At 45.9% G+C, this 12310-nt stretch overlaps 7 non-coding genes across 7 annotated transcripts; all 7 read right to left on the bottom strand.

Annotated features, from left to right (window-relative positions):
* Positions 1-929: 929 nt before the first annotated feature.
* LOC149277169 (U5 spliceosomal RNA) lies at positions 930-1044 on the bottom strand. Its single transcript, XR_016279094.1, has one exon. It is a non-coding gene; the product is annotated as a U5 spliceosomal RNA (small nuclear RNA).
* A 1611-nt stretch (positions 1045-2655) lies between these two features.
* Positions 2656-2770, bottom strand: LOC149277168 (U5 spliceosomal RNA). Its single transcript, XR_016279093.1, has one exon. It is a non-coding gene; the product is annotated as a U5 spliceosomal RNA (small nuclear RNA).
* Positions 2771-4381: 1611 nt separating this feature from the next.
* On the bottom strand, positions 4382-4496 carry LOC149277167 (U5 spliceosomal RNA). The gene has a single exon (XR_016279218.1). It is a non-coding gene; the product is annotated as a U5 spliceosomal RNA (small nuclear RNA).
* A 1593-nt stretch (positions 4497-6089) lies between these two features.
* Positions 6090-6204, bottom strand: LOC149277166 (U5 spliceosomal RNA). The gene has a single exon (XR_016279165.1). It is a non-coding gene; the product is annotated as a U5 spliceosomal RNA (small nuclear RNA).
* A 1593-nt stretch (positions 6205-7797) lies between these two features.
* On the bottom strand, positions 7798-7912 carry LOC149277165 (U5 spliceosomal RNA). Its single transcript, XR_016279092.1, has one exon. It is a non-coding gene; the product is annotated as a U5 spliceosomal RNA (small nuclear RNA).
* A 1611-nt stretch (positions 7913-9523) lies between these two features.
* On the bottom strand, positions 9524-9638 carry LOC149277164 (U5 spliceosomal RNA). The gene has a single exon (XR_016279156.1). It is a non-coding gene; the product is annotated as a U5 spliceosomal RNA (small nuclear RNA).
* Positions 9639-11231: 1593 nt separating this feature from the next.
* On the bottom strand, positions 11232-11346 carry LOC149277163 (U5 spliceosomal RNA). Its single transcript, XR_016279164.1, has one exon. It is a non-coding gene; the product is annotated as a U5 spliceosomal RNA (small nuclear RNA).
* Between the last annotated feature and the right edge of the window lie 964 nt (positions 11347-12310).

Below are 12310 nucleotides of genomic sequence, written 5' to 3'. Positions count from 1 at the left end.
GCACAGTTACAGTTAGCGTCGGAGTACTGTTAATGGTTTACGGTTGACAGTTTAGGGTTAGGTAAGGCTTAGAATCCTTCCCCATTGTGGCGTGTTTAGCCCATCCTTTTCCCAAACACCAAAAAAGCCTGATTGCCTTCAATTTCTTTTTGTCTTAAGCAGCATCGCCAGTGCCAACATTTTGCACCTAAGATTATAAAAAGTACCTAGCAAAATTGTTTCCGTTTTAAAACCGCACAAAATCTCGGACAGTTCACCTGTCTGTATGCCTCGCGACGAACGAGCGAAAGGCTCACTAGCGGCAGCGCACGGACGACCGGACTCCCCAGCACCGCCACAAAGAAGGAGCGCAGCGCGGCATTGGAGCGGCAAAAGTCAACCCAAACGCAGCAGACTAGACATTTTGCCAAAAACGAAGTCTGCAACCTGATCTTTCCACACGCATAGAGCTTCCCGACTCGTGTCGGAAAGCTTTTAAACAAATAGCAAAAAAGCTATGATCACTGAACCTACAAAGGGCGCATTAGTCTTTTCCATGCTGAAAAGCGGCCCCTTAAGCACGTGGTGAGTGCTTTTTCCAGATGTTTCACTGTTGCTATTTGAGGAAATGAATAATACAACTGCACATGTGAGGAACAGAGACCTCAATGTTAAACATTTAAGGGCAGTTTTTTGTTGTTTGGTTTGTGTATTACGATAAAGAACAATTGGGAACATGTTTGAAAGCGTATGCACAGGCTTATTTGCATAGAGTCTGGAGGGCGTGGTCTAACCCTGCCTCCTTAAAGCATTTCTACAACCCCAAACAGTACACAGCATGACACAGGCAGGATATTTTGCGCTTCTGGGTGCGACACAGTCCTCAGCCAGGGCAAAGCTTGCGACTAGAGCAAGCAATCTTTTTGATCTATCGTTAACAACAGCAAAGAAGCCCAGCAAACGCCAGGCATCAAAAAATTGGTTACGACTCATGGTCGTTCCTCCCCACGGAAATCTTTAGTAAAAGGCGAAAGATTTATTCGGTCTGAAGAGAAACCAGAGTATGCCCAAACATGCCGCAGGGCAACGGCCCGGCCACAGGCAGTGCTCCTCGATGTTAAGGTGTGTTTAATTAATCCCACCCAGCTCTTGCCTGATCATTGGAACCTTTAACACATGCAAAACACGATTGCAAAGGGATTGGAACCATTTAATATTGGGCTGCTTTAAAGTCTTATTAAACTAACAATAAGGTGGGGCGTTTCCCAGTGCATCATGGGTATTCAAATGAGGCGGCAGCTCAAACAAACCTTCCAGCAGTCTTAGTGACCGGGGCGCGAGCTTGCTTCTCTGAAACAATTTTGTTTGCTTTAAGAAAAGAAAAGCTGAAGATTGTTCCTCCCCCACCGCTTTGCCTACGGGGGCCCGCAACTTCCCCTTCCGCTGCAGCCACCAGAAGTTCCTGGCACACATGCTTTGGGCTGTGTTACAAGGTTAGGGGTAAGGCTTCGGGATGGAATCTGATTACTACTCTTTTTCCCCAATGGTGGCGTGCTGAACCCATCGGCTTCACAAATACCAAGTTGCCTGATGCTGTTTCCTTTGAAAGCAAATATATCTTTTCCACAAATCAAATCTTTCTAATTAAACCACCTTTCCAAAGTTAGCGCTTAGAAACGCTTAAGCATGGAAAGGTTTGGTGATAGAGCTTGGGTTAGGGGCGGGTTAAGCTCATGGCTTTGAAGAGGCACAGTTACAGTTAGCGTCGGAGTACTGTTAATGGTTTACGGTTGACAGTTTAGGGTTAGGTAAGGCTTAGAATCCTTCCCCATTGTGGCGTGTTTAGCCCTTCCTTTTCCCAAACACCAAAAAAGCCTGATTGCCTTCAATTTCTTTTTGTCTTAAGCAGCATCGCCAGTGCCAACATTTTGCACCTAAGATTATAAAAAGTACCTAGCAAAATTGTTTCCGTTTTAAAACCGCACAAAATCTCGGACAGTTCATCTGTCTGTATGCCTCGCGACGAACGAGCGAAAGGCTCACTAGCGGCAGCGCACGGACGACCGGACTCCCCAGCACCGCCACAAAGAAGGAGCGCAGCGCGGCATTGGAGCGGCAAAAGTCAACCCAAACGCAGCAGACTAGACATTTTGCCAAAAACGAAGTCTGCAACCTGATCTTTCCACACGCATAGAGCTTCCCGACTCGTGTCGGAAAGCTTTTAAACAAATAGCAAAAAAGCTATGATCACTGAACCTACAAAGGGCGCATTAGTCTTTTCCATGCTGAAAAGCGGCCCCTTAAGCACGTGGTGAGTGCTTTTTCCAGATGTTTCACTGTTGCTATTTGAGGAAATGAATAATACAACTGCACATGTGAGGAACAGAGATCTCAATGTTAAACATTTAAGGGCAGTTTTTTGTTGTTTGGTTTGTGTATTATGATAAAGAACAATTGGGAACATGTTTGAAAGCGTATGCACAGGCTTATTTGCATAGAGTCTGGAGGGCGTGGTCTAACCCTGCCTCCTTAAAGCATTTCTACAACCCCAAACAGTACATAGCATGACACAGGCAGGATATTTTGCGCTTCTGGGTGCGACACAGTCCTCAGCCAGGGGAAAGCTTGCGACTAGAGCAAGCAATCTTTTTGATCTATCGTTAACAACAGCAAAGAAGCCCAGCAAACGCCAGGCATCAAAAAATTGGTTACGACTCATGGTCGTTCCTCCCCACGGAAATCTTTAGTAAAAGGCGAAAGATTTATTCGGTCTGAAGAGAAACCAGAGTATACCCAAACATGCCGCAGGGCAACGGCCCGGACACAGGCAGTGCTCCTCGATGTTAAGGTGTGTTTAATTAATCCCACCCAGCTCTTGCCTGATCATTGGAACCTTTAACACATGCAAAACACGATTGCAAAGGGATTGGAACCATTTAATATTGGGCTGCTTTAAAGTCTTATTAAACTAACAATAAGGTGGGGCGTTTCCCAGTGCATCATGGGTATTCAAATGAGGCGGCAGCTCAAACAAACCTTCCAGCAGTCTTAGTGACCGGGGCGCGAGCTTGCTTCTCTGAAACAATTTTGTTTGCTTTAAGAAAAGAAAAGCTGAAGATTGTTCCTCCCCCACCGCTTTGCCTACGGGGGCCCGCAACTTCCCCTTCCGCTGCAGCCACCAGAAGTTCCTGGCACACATGCTTTGGGCTGTGTTACAAGGTTAGGGGTAAGGCTTCGGGATGGAATCTGATTACTACTCTTTTTCCCCAATGGTGGCGTGCTGAACCCATCGGCTTCACAAATACCAAGTTGCCTGATGCTGTTTCCTTTGAAAGCAAATATATCTTTTCCACAAATCAAATCTTTCTAATTAAACCACCTTTCCAAAGTTAGCGGTTAGAAACGCTTAAGCATGGAAAGGTTTGGTGATAGAGCTTGGGTTAGGGGCGGGTTAAGCTCATGGCTTTGAAGAGGCACAGTTACAGTTAGCGTCGGAGTACTGTTAATGGTTTACGGTTGACAGTTTAGGGTTAGGTAAGGCTTAGAATCCTTCCCCATTGTGGCGTGTTTAGCCCATCCTTTTCCCAAACACCAAAAAAGCCTGATTGCCTTCAATTTCTTTTTGTCTTAAGCAGCATCGCCAGTGCCAACATTTTGCACCTAAGATTATAAAAAGTACCTAGCAAAATTGTTTCCGTTTTAAAACCGCACAAAATCTCGGACAGTTCACCTGTCTGTATGCCTCGCGACGAACGAGCGAAAGGCTCACTAGCGGCAGCGCACGGACGACCGGACTCCCCAGCACCGCCACAAAGAAGGAGCGCAGCGCGGCATTGGAGCGCCAAAAGTCAACCCAAACGCAGCAGACTAGACATTTTGCCAAAAACGAAGTCTGCAACCTGATCTTTCCACACGCATAGAGCTTCCCAACTCGTGTCGGAAAGCTTTGAAACAAACAGCAAAAAAGCTATGATCACTGAACCTACAAAGGGCGCATTAGTCTTTTCCATGCTGAAAAGCGGCCCCTTAAGCACGTGGTGAGTGCTTTTTCCAGATGTTTCACTGTTGCTATTTGAGGAAATGAATAATACAACTGCACATGTGAGGAACAGAGATCTCAATGTTAAACATTTAAGGGCAGTTTTTTGTTGTTTGGTTTGTGTATTACGATAAAGAACAATTGGGAACATGTTTGAAAGCGTATGCACAGGCTTATTTGCATAGAGTCTGGAGGGCGTGGTCTAACCCTGCCTCCTTAAAGCATTTCTACAACCCCAAACAGTACACAGCATGACACAGGCAGGATATTTTGCGCTTCTGGGTGCGACACAGTCCTCAGCCAGGGCAAAGCTTGCGACTAGAGCAAGCAATCTTTTTGATCTATCGTTAACAACAGCAAAGAAGCCCAGCAAACGCCAGGCATCAAGAAATTGGTTACGACTCATGGTCGTTCCTCCCCACGGAAATCTTTAGTAAAAGGCGAAAGATTTATTCGGTCTGAAGAGAAACCAGAGTATACCCAAACATGCCGCAGGGCAACGGCCCGGACACAGGCAGTGCTCCTCGAGGTTAAGGTGTGTTTAATTAATCCCACCCAGCTCTTGCCTGATCATTGGAACCTTTAACACATGCAAAACACGATTGCAAAGGGATTGGAACCATTTAATATTGGGCTGCTTTAAAGTCTTATTAAACTAACAATAAGGTGGGGCGTTTCCCAGTGCATCATGGGTATTCAAATGAGGCGGCAGCTCAAACAAACCTTCCAGCAGTCTTAGTGACCGGGGCGCGAGCTTGCTTCTCTGAAACAATTTTGTTTGCTTTAAGAAAAGAAAAGCTGAAGATTGTTCCTCCCCCACCGCTTTGCCTACGGGGGCCCGCAACTTCCCCTTCCGCTGCAGCCACCAGAAGTTCCTGGCACACATGCTTTGGGCTGTGTTACAAGGTTAGGGGTAAGGCTTCGGGATGGAATCTGATTACTACTCTTTTTCCCCAATGGTGGCGTGCTGAACCCATCGGCTTCACAAATACCAAGTTGCCTGATGCTGTTTCCTTTGAAAGCAAATATATCTTTTCCACAAATCAAATCTTTCTAATTAAACCACCTTTCCAAAGTTAGCGCTTAGAAACGCTTAAGCATGGAAAGGTTTGGTGATAGAGCTTGGGTTAGGGGCGGGTTAAGCTCATGGCTTTGAAGAGGCACAGTTACAGTTAGCGTCGGAGTACTGTTAATGGTTTACGGTTGACAGTTTAGGGTTAGGTAAGGCTTAGAATCCTTCCCCATTGTGGCGTGTTTAGACCAAAAAAGCCTGATTGCCTTCAATTTCTTTTTGTCTTAAGCAGCATCGCCAGTGCCAACATTTTGCACCTAAGATTATAAAAAGTACCTAGCAAAATTGTTTCCGTTTTAAAACCGCACAAAATCTCGGACAGTTCACCTGTCTGTATGCCTCGCGACGAACGAGCAAAAGGCTCACTAGCGGCAGCGCACGGACGACCGGACTCCCCAGCACCGCCACAAAGAAGGAGCGCAGCGCGGCATTGGAGCGGCAAAAGTCAACCCAAACGCAGCAGACTAGACATTTTGCCAAAAACGAAGTCTGCAACCTGATCTTTCCACACGCATAGAGCTTCCCAACTCGTGTCGGAAAGCTTTTAAACAAATAGCAAAAAAGCTATGATCACTGAACCTACAAAGGGCGCATTAGTCTTTTCCATGCTGAAAAGCGGCCCCTTAAGCACGTGGTGAGTGCTTTTTCCAGATGTTTCACTGTTGCTATTTGAGGAAATGAATAATACAACTGCACATGTGAGGAACAGAGACCTCAATGTTAAACATTTAAGGGCAGTTTTTTGTTGTTTGGTTTGTGTATTACGATAAAGAACAATTGGGAACATGTTTGAAAGCGTATGCACAGGCTTATTTGCATAGAGTCTGGAGGGCGTGGTCTAACCCTGCCTCCTTAAAGCATTTCTACAACCCCAAACAGTACATAGCATGACACAGGCAGGATATTTTGCGCTTCTGGGTGCGACACAGTCCTCAGCCAGGGCAAAGCTTGCGACTAGAGCAAGCAATCTTTTTGATCTATCGTTAACAACAGCAAAGAAGCCCAGCAAACGCCAGGCATCAAAAAATTGGTTACGACTCATGGTCGTTCCTCCCCACGGAAATCTTTAGTAAAAGGCGAAAGATTTATTCGGTCTGATGAGAAACCAGAGTATACCCAAACATGCCGCAGGGCAACGGCCCGGCCACAGGCAGTGCTCCTCGAGGTTAAGGTGTGTTTAATTAATCCCACCCAGCTCTTGCCTGATCATTGGAACCTTTAACACATGCAAAACACGATTGCAAAGGGATTGGAACTATTTAATATTGGGCTGCTTTAAAGTCTTATTAAACTAACAATAAGGTGGGGCGTTTCCCAGTGCATCATGGGTATTCAAATGAGGCGGCAGCTCAAACAAACCTTCCAGCAGTCTTAGTGACCGGGGCGCGAGCTTGCTTCTCTGAAACAATTTTGTTTGCTTTAAGAAAAGAAAAGCTGAAGATTGTACCTCCCCCACCGCTTTGCCTACGGGGGCCCGCAACTTCCCCTTCCGCTGCAGCCACCAGAAGTTCCTGGCACACATGCTTTGGGCTGTGTTACAAGGTTAGGGGTAAGGCTTCGGGATGGAATCTGATTACTACTCTTTTTCCCCAATGGTGGCGTGCTGAACCCATCGGCTTCACAAATACCAAGTTGCCTGATGCTGTTTCCTTTGAAAGCAAATATATCTTTTCCACAAATCAAATCTTTCTAATTAAACCACCTTTCCAAAGTTAGCGCTTAGAAACGCTTAAGCATGGAAAGGTTTGGTGATAGAGCTTGGGTTAGGGGCGGGTTAAGCTCATGGCTTTGAAGAGGCACAGTTACAGTTAGCGTCGGAGTACTGTTAATGGTTTACGGTTGACAGTTTAGGGTTAGGTAAGGCTTAGAATCCTTCCCCATTGTGGCGTGTTTAGACCAAAAAAGCCTGATTGCCTTCAATTTCTTTTTGTCTTAAGCAGCATCGCCAGTGCCAACATTTTGCACCTAAGATTATAAAAAGTACCTAGCAAAATTGTTTCCGTTTTAAAACCGCACAAAATCTCGGACAGTTCACCTGTCTGTATGCCTCGCGACGAACGAGCGAAAGGCTCACTAGCGGCAGCGCACGGACGACCGGACTCCCCAGCACCGCCACAAAGAAGGAGCGCAGCGCGGCATTGGAGCGGCAAAAGTCAACCCAAACGCAGCAGACTAGACATTTTGCCAAAAACGAAGTCTGCAACCTGATCTTTCCACACGCATAGAGCTTCCCAACTCGTGTCGGAAAGCTTTTAAACAAATAGCAAAAAAGCTATGATCACTGAACCTACAAAGGGCGCATTAGTCTTTTCCATGCTGAAAAGCGGCCCCTTAAGCACGTGGTGAGTGCTTTTTCCAGATGTTTCACTGTTGCTATTTGAGGAAATGAATAATACAACTGCACATGTGAGGAACAGAGACCTCAATGTTAAACATTTAAGGGCAGTTTTTTGTTGTTTGGTTTGTGTATTACGATAAAGAACAATTGGGAACATGTTTGAAAGCGTATGCACAGGCTTATTTGCATAGAGTCTGGAGGGCGTGGTCTAACCCTGCCTCCTTAAAGCATTTCTACAACCCCAAACAGTACACAGCATGACACAGGCAGGATATTTTGCGCTTCTGGGTGCGACACAGTCCTCAGCCAGGGCAAAGCTTGCGACTAGAGCAAGCAATCTTTTTGATCTATCGTTAACAACAGCAAAGAAGCCCAGCAAACGCCAGGCATCAAAAAATTGGTTACGACTCATGGTCGTTCCTCCCCACGGAAATCTTTAGTAAAAGGCGAAAGATTTATTCGGTCTGAAGAGAAACCAGAGTATGCCCAAACATGCCGCAGGGCAACGGCCCGGACACAGGCAGTGCTCCTCGATGTTAAGGTGTGTTTAATTAATCCCACCCAGCTCTTGCCTGATCATTGGAACCTTTAACACATGCAAAACACGATTGCAAAGGGATTGGAACCATTTAATATTGGGCTGCTTTAAAGTCTTATTAAACTAACAATAAGGTGGGGCGTTTCCCAGTGCATCATGGGTATACAAATGAGGCGGCAGCTCAAACAAACCTTCCAGCAGTCTTAGTGACCGGGGCGCGAGCTTGCTTCTCTGAAACAATTTTGTTTGCTTTAAGAAAAGAAAAGCTGAAGATTGTTCCTCCCCCACCGCTTTGCCTACGGGGGCCCGCAACTTCCCCTTCCGCTGCAGCCACCAGAAGTTCCTGGCACACATGCTTTGGGCTGTGTTACAAGGTTAGGGGTAAGGCTTCGGGATGGAATCTGATTACTACTCTTTTTCCCCAATGGTGGCGTGCTGAACCCATCGGCTTCACAAATACCAAGTTGCCTGATGCTGTTTCCTTTGAAAGCAAATATATCTTTTCCACAAATCAAATCTTTCTAATTAAACCACCTTTCCAAAGTTAGCGCTTAGAAACGCTTAAGCATGGAAAGGTTTGGTGATAGAGCTTGGGTTAGGGGCGGGTTAAGCTCATGGCTTTGAAGAGGCACAGTTACAGTTAGCGTCGGAGTACTGTTAATGGTTTACGGTTGACAGTTTAGGGTTAGGTAAGGCTTAGAATCCTTCCCCATTGTGGCGTGTTTAGCCCATCCTTTTCCCAAACACCAAAAAAGCCTGATTGCCTTCAATTTCTTTTTGTCTTAAGCAGCATCGCCAGTGCCAACATTTTGCACCTAAGATTATAAAAAGTACCTAGCAAAATTATTTCCGTTTTAAAACCGCACAAAATCTCGGACAGTTCACCTGTCTGTATGCCTCGCGACGAACGAGCGAAAGGCTCACTAGCGGCAGCGCACGGACGACCGGACTCCCCAGCACCGCCACAAAGAAGGAGCGCAGCGCGGCATTGGAGCGGCAAAAGTCAACCCAAACGCAGCAGACTAGACATTTTGCCAAAAACGAAGTCTGCAACCTGATCTTTCCACACGCATAGAGCTTCCCGACTCGTGTCGGAAAGCTTTTAAACAAATAGCAAAAAAGCTATGATCACTGAACCTACAAAGGGCGCATTAGTCTTTTCCATGCTGAAAAGCGGCCCCTTAAGCACGTGGTGAGTGCTTTTTCCAGATGTTTCACTGTTGCTATTTGAGGAAATGAATAATACAACTGCACATGTGAGGAACAGAGACCTCAATGTTAAACATTTAAGGGCAGTTTTTTGTTGTTTGGTTTGTGTATTACGATAAAGAACAATTGGGAACATGTTTGAAAGCGTATGCACAGGCTTATTTGCATAGAGTCTGGAGGGCGTGGTCTAACCCTGCCTCCTTAAAGCATTTCTACAACCCCAAACAGTACACAGCATGACACAGGCAGGATATTTTGCGCTTCTGGGTGCGACACAGTCCTCAGCCAGGGCAAAGCTTGCGACTAGAGCAAGCAATCTTTTTGATCTATCGTTAACAACAGCAAAGAAGCCAAGCAAACGCCAGGCATCAAAAAATTGGTTACGACTCATGGTCGTTCCTCCCCACGGAAATCTTTAGTAAAAGGCGAAAGATTTATTCGGTCTGAAGAGAAACCAGAGTATACCCAAACATGCCGCAGGGCAACGGCCCGGCCACAGGCAGTGCTCCTCGAGGTTAAGGTGTGTTTAATTAATCCCACCCAGCTCTTGCCTGATCATTGGAACCTTTAACACATGCAAAACACGATTGCAAAGGGATTGGAACTATTTAATATTGGGCTGCTTTAAAGTCTTATTAAACTAACAATAAGGTGGGGCGTTTCCCAGTGCATCATGGGTATTCAAATGAGGCGGCAGCTCAAACAAACCTTCCAGCAGTCTTAGTGACCGGGGCGCGAGCTTGCTTCTCTGAAACAATTTTGTTTGCTTTAAGAAAAGAAAAGCTGAAGATTGTACCTCCCCCACCGCTTTGCCTACGGGGGCCCGCAACTTCCCCTTCCGCTGCAGCCACCAGAAGTTCCTGGCACACATGCTTTGGGCTGTGTTACAAGGTTAGGGGTAAGGCTTCGGGATGGAATCTGATTACTACTCTTTTTCCCCAATGGTGGCGTGCTGAACCCATCGGCTTCACAAATACCAAGTTGCCTGATGCTGTTTCCTTTGAAAGCAAATATATCTTTTCCACAAATCAAATCTTTCTAATTAAACCACCTTTCCAAAGTTAGCGGTTAGAAACGCTTAAGCATGGAAAGGTTTGGTGATAGAGCTTGGGTTAGGGGCGGGTTAAGCTCATGGCTTTGAAGAGGCACAGTTACAGTTAGCGTCGGAGTACTGTTAATGGTTTACGGTTGACAGTTTAGGGTTAGGTAAGGCTTAGAATCCTTCCCCATTGTGGCGTGTTTAGACCAAAAAAGCCTGATTGCCTTCAATTTCTTTTTGTCTTAAGCAGCATCGCCAGTGCCAACATTTTGCACCTAAGATTATAAAAAGTACCTAGCAAAATTGTTTCCGTTTTAAAACCGCACAAAATCTCGGACAGTTCACCTGTCTGTATGCCTCGCGACGAACGAGCAAAAGGCTCACTAGCGGCAGCGCACGGACGACCGGACTCCCCAGCACCGCCACAAAGAAGGAGCGCAGCGCGGCATTGGAGCGGCAAAAGTCAACCCAAACGCAGCAGACTAGACATTTTGCCAAAAACGAAGTCTGCAACCTGATCTTTCCACACGCATAGAGCTTCCCAACTCGTGTCGGAAAGCTTTTAAACAAATAGCAAAAAAGCTATGATCACTGAACCTACAAAGGGCGCATTAGTCTTTTCCATGCTGAAAAGCGGCCCCTTAAGCACGTGGTGAGTGCTTTTTCCAGATGTTTCACTGTTGCTATTTGAGGAAATGAATAATACAACTGCACATGTGAGGAACAGAGACCTCAATGTTAAACATTTAAGGGCAGTTTTTTGTTGTTTGGTTTGTGTATTACGATAAAGAACAATTGGGAACATGTTTGAAAGCGTATGCACAGGCTTATTTGCATAGAGTCTGGAGGGCGTGGTCTAACCCTGCCTCCTTAAAGCATTTCTACAACCCCAAACAGTACATAGCATGACACAGGCAGGATATTTTGCGCTTCTGGGTGCGACACAGTCCTCAGCCAGGGCAAAGCTTGCGACTAGAGCAAGCAATCTTTTTGATCTATCGTTAACAACAGCAAAGAAGCCCAGCAAACGCCAGGCATCAAAAAATTGGTTACGACTCATGGTCGTTCCTCCCCACGGAAATCTTTAGTAAAAGGCGAAAGATTTATTCGGTCTGATGAGAAACCAGAGTATACCCAAACATGCCGCAGGGCAACGGCCCGGCCACAGGCAGTGCTCCTCGAGGTTAAGGTGTGTTTAATTAATCCCACCCAGCTCTTGCCTGATCATTGGAACCTTTAACACATGCAAAACACGATTGCAAAGGGATTGGAACTATTTAATATTGGGCTGCTTTAAAGTCTTATTAAACTAACAATAAGGTGGGGCGTTTCCCAGTGCATCATGGGTATTCAAATGAGGCGGCAGCTCAAACAAACCTTCCAGCAGTCTTAGTGACCGGGGCGCGAGCTTGCTTCTCTGAAACAATTTTGTTTGCTTTAAGAAAAGAAAAGCTGAAGATTGTACCTCCCCCACCGCTTTGCCTACGGGGGCCCGCAACTTCCCCTTCCGCTGCAGCCACCAGAAGTTCCTGGCACACATGCTTTGGGCTGTGTTACAAGGTTAGGGGTAAGGCTTCGGGATGGAATCTGATTACTACTCTTTTTCCCCAATGGTGGCGTGCTGAACCCATCGGCTTCACAAATACCAAGTTGCCTGATGCTGTTTCCTTTGAAAGCAAATATATCTTTTCCACAAATCAAATCTTTCTAATTAAACCACCTTTCCAAAGTTAGCGCTTAGAAACGCTTAAGCATGGAAAGGTTTGGTGATAGAGCTTGGGTTAGGGGCGGGTTAAGCTCATGGCTTTGAAGAGGCACAGTTACAGTTAGCGTCGGAGTACTGTTAATGGTTTACGGTTGACAGTTTAGGGTTAGGTAAGGCTTAGAATCCTTCCCCATTGTGGCGTGTTTAGACCAAAAAAGCCTGATTGCCTTCAATTTCTTTTTGTCTTAAGCAGCATCGCCAGTGCCAACATTTTGCACCTAAGATTATAAAAAGTACCTAGCAAAATTGTTTCCGTTTTAAAACCGCACAAAATCTCGGACAGTTCACCTGTCTGTATGCCTCGCGACGAACGAGCGAAAGGCTCACTAGC

Source organism: Sceloporus occidentalis, unplaced genomic scaffold (assembly GCF_023333645.1).
Source record: "Sceloporus occidentalis isolate IW3139 unplaced genomic scaffold, rSceOcc1.0.p SCAF_220, whole genome shotgun sequence".
NCBI lineage: Eukaryota > Metazoa > Chordata > Lepidosauria > Squamata > Phrynosomatidae > Sceloporus > Sceloporus occidentalis.
The sequence above is the reverse complement of the archived record's forward strand: the minus strand, read 5'-3'. Positions and strand labels throughout refer to the sequence as shown.